This window comes from Equus asinus, chromosome 9 (assembly GCF_041296235.1).
Source record: "Equus asinus isolate D_3611 breed Donkey chromosome 9, EquAss-T2T_v2, whole genome shotgun sequence".
In the NCBI taxonomy this organism is placed as follows: Eukaryota; Metazoa; Chordata; class Mammalia; order Perissodactyla; family Equidae; genus Equus; species Equus asinus.
The window spans coordinates 50,989,000-50,995,380 of NC_091798.1; positions in this window are offsets into that span (position 1 = coordinate 50,989,000).

Genomic DNA, 6,381 nt, shown 5'->3' on the forward strand with positions numbered 1-6,381 from the left:
GTGTTCCCCTCGCTGCCTCCTAGAGGTGGTGTGTGATTGGGATTCGTTCATTACTGATGATGGTGACCTTGATCTCTTGGTTAGTGTGGTGTCTCAGCTTTCTCCAGGGTGAAGTATTTCTTTTCCCCTTTGTAAATTAATGTTTTTGTGGGGAGGCACTTTGAAACTACCTATGTGTCCTGTCCTCCATCAAACTTTCCATTCATTCACTTATTTATATTTGTACCTTATGTTTTCCTATTTTATCCAGTGTTATAATCTATTTATTACATTACTTATTCCGATGCTCAGAATACATGTTGATGTCCCTGTTGCCCAGCAGTATTCCCTTTAAGCTGGCTTCTGTGTTCTTTTGATCTGTCCCCGTTCTTCTTTGAGCACTTCCTTGTTTTTCAGAACAAGATGTCCCAGGTTCTTCCTGTGCTTTCCCCCCTGCAGCCCAGAAATCAGTCATTTCTCCAAGGAGAATCATAATTCGAAGCCCGGATCTGGCATAGGTATGTCTGTTGACATGAAGATGTCACTGCTCCCAGGTCCTCACAGTGGACGGAGCTGGGAAGCACATGTACACACAAGTACATATATATTTCTAAATCCATTTATATTGATAACCATGAGTTCACATCAAAACTTGATGTCCAACCCAACATCACAGGGTTCATTTTAGTTTTTCCCTTTCAGTATTTACAACTATCTCTGACAGTAAGAAAGCTGCCTCCTGTTACCCGTCATGCTTTCTCTTGTTGGTATAACCAAGCTCCCATCCTCCTGAGGATGCCTTCCTCATCTTATTCTGGTTCTGAGGGTGCTGGTCTCGTCTCCCACATGATGTCCTCCTCACCCAACTCAGGCACCCCATGCACAGCTGCCCTGACATGGGGACGTTATTCTCACCCATCTAATGACTTTAGGACTGAACTGTTCTGAAAGAAGAGAGGCAGAGAAAGAGGAACTGACCTTTTCTTAAATGCAGAATTTTGAGGCAGAATCAAAATGGTACCTGACTTCCCCCCACCCTGCCCGCCTGCCAGGGAGCTGGAGATGCCTGGGGGGCTTCAGCCGGGGATATGGGGTGGCACAGGTCTGGGAGGCGGAACACCTGTGTTCTAGGAACAGTACTGATTCTAAGGGGCTGAAGGCTCTGAGAGAGGAAATCTGGCCTCTCTGTGCCCTAGCTCTCTCATCTGTAAAACGAATTGGACCAAATCTGAAGTAAAAAACTGATGCCCCATGGGCCAAAATTGGCCTAAGGGTTTTGTTTGGGAGTGAGCTTTCCAAAAAATCAAATGTAAGTTTCTTTAGGTGGAGGCTGTGCACTCCAGTTAGCCACAGCTGGGCCAAGCTCAGATTCTTTCCCAGCTTCACACATTTTCTTTCCATGGCTTTATTCTCTAGGCTCTGATGAATTAGGCTTGCCTCAAACTACCCCTTCTTGGCTAAGGGCAGTGTTTCTACCAAGAAGAGTGAAACAGTTTACAGACTTCCAGACAGGGCCCTGGTATCATTTAGGATATTAGCTGCTCTAACAGAGACTACAAAGAATAAAGGGTCAACAAGATCATCTCTCTCTCTCATTTAATAGTCCAGGTGTAAATAGTCCAGGGTGGATTGGTGAGTCCTGGTGTCCAGGCCTTAGGCTTCTTCTATGTTGTTGTTCCGTGTAGTGAAAGATGGCTCATAGCCACCACACATTTCAGCCTGTGTCTAGTTAGAGGAGGGCCCCCTTCCGTTTAAGGGTGTGACCCAGAAGTTGCACCTTTCCACTCACATCGCGTTGGCAGAACTTAGTCACGTAGCATATACAGCCTAATGAGAGGTTGAGAAACCTTTATTCTTAGGAGCCAGGTATCCAGTCAAAAGTTGGGTGTTCTGTTATGTTAAGAGAGGACAGAATGGATGTTGGGAGGAAATTAGCCTCTCCCACAACAGTATTTGTTAAAAATACTCCCCTCCGCCCACTGCCTGGAATATCCTCTGTCACATGCCATTTTACTTCTTTATGCCATCTGATAACCTGCCAATTAAGAATTCATTTAGAGTCTACTATCATTTCCATGGTTATTCGTCACTCATTCCTTAGTAAAAGATAGAAGTAAGCAGCTTCCAAAAGCAGCCAATCAGGGAAATTTCAAAGTTGGTTAGGAAAGAGAGGGAAGTGGAAGAGAGAAGTTTGGACAAACAGTTGGAGGTCGGGTTGGTCAAGATAGGTAGGAAGCCCAGTGGTGGGCCAATAGGCTGAGTGGAAAGAATGGGCACCTGGGAAAGGTAAGAGAAGCGGAAACGGAAGTGAGACCAGGAACCAGACGTGAGCTTCCTTCAGCATGGCCTCTGCTCCATTTTCTCTGCTCTGGCTCAGTGGATTCTTACTCTATGACATCAGGGCTGTCAGAAGACCTGGGTTCACTTCCCGACTGGGAAAGTCACATCTCTTCTAAGACCCAGTGTCCTCCTCTGTAACTTGAGCATAATCCGCCTGCCATTCTCCTCTTCCCAACACTCTTATAAAATTCAAAGGTAACGTTGACTGTGCAGACTTTCCGCGTGGAGTACGATAGAGAGACGGTGTTCCTGTTAGAGGCAGTAGAGCTCCCTGTGTTCTGGGTGGAGCTGGCCTGGGCCTGGGCCATCCCGGGGCACTGATTTAGTTGAGAGGCTCAGAGGTCTGGACTGATGGAATCACCCCCGATTCAAAGGTCATTCCTTTGGCAAACAGGGTCTGGGGGCTTAGGACCCTGTTAGGCAGATCCAGGACCTGGGCTTTCTGAGTAAACACCTGTCTGGAGAGGTGGAGAAGAAGGAGATGGGCATGTCTCAGGGGTAGAGTCAGAAACAACTTGGGCTGGGCTACTGGAGGTGTGGTGGGGTCTCCAGGCTGCCTCTGGTGGGCGTGGAGTCCTGTAAGGAAGTCCTAGCCCAGGACTTTTTTTTTTTTTAAGATTTTATTTTTTTCCTTTTGCTCCCCAAAGCCCCCCGGTACATAGTTGTATATTCTTCGTTGTGGGTCCTTCTAGTTGTGGCATGTGGGACGCGGCCTCAGTGTGGCTTGATGAGCAGTGCCATGTCCGCGCCCAGGATTCGAACCAACGAAACACTGGGCCGCCTGCAGCGCAGTGCGCAAACTTAACCACTCGGCCACGGAGCCAGCCCCCTAGCCCAGGACTTTTGACAAGGACCCAGGAACTGTGGCTAGAACTGGTTTGATCTTGGTTGCAGCCAGCCAAGTAGCTGTACAACTGACTCGCTCTCTGTTTTCGACCTGGTTTGAGATGGTGAATTCAGATTCAAATTGTTTGGCTTTCAGCTGTGAAAGTCCCCTGAGTGGAAGGAGGAGACATTTTCTCCTGTTTAGGGGGTCATTTGAGTAGGCTGCCAACACGAGGACATTCAGCTGTGAAGGTGAGAGTGCTCATGGTCTCAAACAGTACCCGTGAGAGAAGCTTTGCCTGTGCCCTTTTTTGGGGCTGAAATGACACACTGCCTTATTTTTTCAGGGGATAGTGTGAGGGGACAGTGTCTCAAGGATGTATCTCACTCTATTTTGTACTGCAACTTGGAGAAGCAGATGTTAGTTTTGTACCACACCCCTCAGTAGTAACAGCTTTCATTTAAAAACATAGCAGGGGGCCCGCCCTGTGGCTGAGTGGTTGTTTTCGCGCTCCACTTCGGTGGCCCAGGGTTTCGCTGGTTCGGATCCTGGGTGTGGACATGGCACCACTCATCAGGCCACGTTGAGGCAGCATCCCACATAGCACAACCAGAGGGACCTACAACTAGAATACAGAATTATGTACTGGGGGGCTTTGGGAGAAGAAGAAGAAAAAAAGATTGGCAACAGATGTTAGCTCAGGTGACAATCTTTAAAAAAATTAAAAAAAATAGCAAACCGTTATATGATTCATCAAGATGATTCATTGAAGATTTTTCTCTCTTGCCTTGAAGTAATGATGTGCTCCAACTTAAAAAATTATGCATAATCATAGCAATGTTTCCCTCATGTTTTAAATCTAGACTCCAGATAGTCACAGGGGAATGATCAAATAATTTTAGCCTCTTGAAATGGAAAAGAACCTCCAACGAAAAAGTGAGAAAATTTTCTACAGCTTCTGGACTATAGACCCTGCAGTAATGACTCAATGAATTTCTACTCTCGTAGTTTGCCCTGTGCAAAGAGTCAGACAAAGATAAGACATTTTCTCACCTCTGCCTTCCTCTGCCATCGCCTCAGCTGCCAAATAAATAGCAAATCATTCTAGTATTTCCTGTGAGTGCAGGTAAGCCAAGTGCCTCTGGCCTCATTCTCCGTTTGTACTTTTTGACCCCTACACATTTATGACTTTCTCGTGATCACACCACCTCCGTTCCTTCTTGAGGGATTTCGTGTTATTCTTGCTCACAGGAAGCACAGAACCACACCAGCTGCGGCTGGTTTGGCCTTCCCAGGAACTCTCTCCCCTGGGGCCTCTCAGAACCTGCACCCCCGACGCAGCGTGCCCCACAGTTGAGACCTCACAGCCTCCCTGCCTCTCGGGCTGAGTGGCTAGAGTCATCGCATCCTCTCAGTCCTGCATCTTTATAAATAACCTAGTCAGTGTGCCACCCTCTCTTCCCCCAGCAGGACTCATCTCTGTAAACTGCTTTCTCTGAAGTAGGCAAATGCCTGATTGTTTCCTCAGAGTTTCCTAAACCACTTGAAGGGCTTGGGTTTTTAGTAGCATTCAGAAACAAAATGGCCTTTTCACTGGAAAAACTGTTCCTTCCAGCGCAGCCTCCCTGGCTGACCTGTGTTTACCAGTGAGCTGCACTGTGCCCGCTGCACTGTGGCTCATAGTCAAATGATCACTGTGGGAAATTTGCTTCAGGGTTATTATTGAGCTTACAAGATCTGCTTCTGGTTTGTTATTTCTTTTTTTGTGTCTGACCCTTAACAACAGTAAGGAAGGTTACAGAAAGTTTTTTCTGACTATCCTCACCCCAAAGTGAAATTGACTTCTCCCTCTTTTTGCCCCCGACAGCTACAATGCACCCTTATTATTTTTTTATTTTATTGCAGTCATACTGGCTTATAATATTGTGTAAATTTCAGATGTACATTATTATATTTCAGTTTCTGTATAGACTGCATCATGACCTTTATTTTTTATTTTTTTAAAGATTGGCACCTGGGCTAACAAGTGTTGCCAATCTTACTCCCCCCCCAACCCAAAGATTGGCACCTGGGATAACAAGTGTTGCCAATCTTTTTTTTTCCCCCCCCCAAAGATCGGCACCTGGGCTAACAACTGCTGCCAATCTTTTTTTTTTTCTGCTTTTATCTCCCCAAACCCCACTCCCGCCCCCCCCCCCCACACACACAGTTGTATATCTTGGTTGCACGTCCTTCTAGTTGTGGGATGTGGGACGCCGCCTCAACGTGGCCTGACGAGCGGTGCCATGTCTGCACCCAGGATCCGAACCCTGGGCCGCCGCAGCGGAGCGTGTGAACTTAACCACTCGGCCACAGAGCCAGCCCCATGACCTTTATTTTTTAATGTCTATTTCCCTCACTAAAGGAGAGCTCTCTGAGGGCAGGACTTTGTCTAGCTTATTCAAGCTTCCTGTCTCTCCTGCATCCAGTGAGACGCCTGGTACCTAGTATGGCATCAGTATTGTTGAATAAGCAAATAAATGCATGCCCTGTGGAGGTTGTGTCTTCTTTTTGTATGTGTGGGGGAGGAAAAAAAAATTTCCTCTACCCTTTTAGATTCTTTCACTGGAACCAGTGAAGTAAACTGAAAAAAGGTTAACAGGAGAAAAGGAATACAAATTTTATTTGATATTACTATTATAATTTGTATGTGCACAGAGGCCTTCATAAAAATGAAGTGAAGACCCAAAGAAGTGGTTGAGTGTGGGGGCTTACATACTATTTTAACAAAGGATGATAAATTGTCTCACAAGACAAAGGAAAAGGGATTTGGGCTTCCAGAGGCGGTAAATTGTGGGAAGGTAAGTGTATGGGAGACTCATGGAAGAGAAGGTTTGTGTAAGAGGGTTTAGTTTCTGTATCCTCACCTTCCCCCTCTCCCGCCCTGATGAGAAGTGTTGTTCTTCCCTTTCAGCTAAGAGAGGAGGGGGCAGCTTCGCAAGGGAAGGTAAGCTTTTAGGCAGATGGAGGATGGGCAGAGAGCTCTTCCTGTGTCTGATTCTTCTCAATTGCCATCAGTGCAAAATAATCCTTATGCCAAAGTAGCATATTTGGGGGCAGCGTATTCTGATCCCTTTCTGTGTTTGGTAGAATTTGGTTGTGCTAGAGACAGGTTGTTACCGTCTCCAGCATCCATCCTCTCCCTCTTACAGTGGGTGCATGGCTGCCTGGAATAAAGACAGCATCTTGCAGTCTCT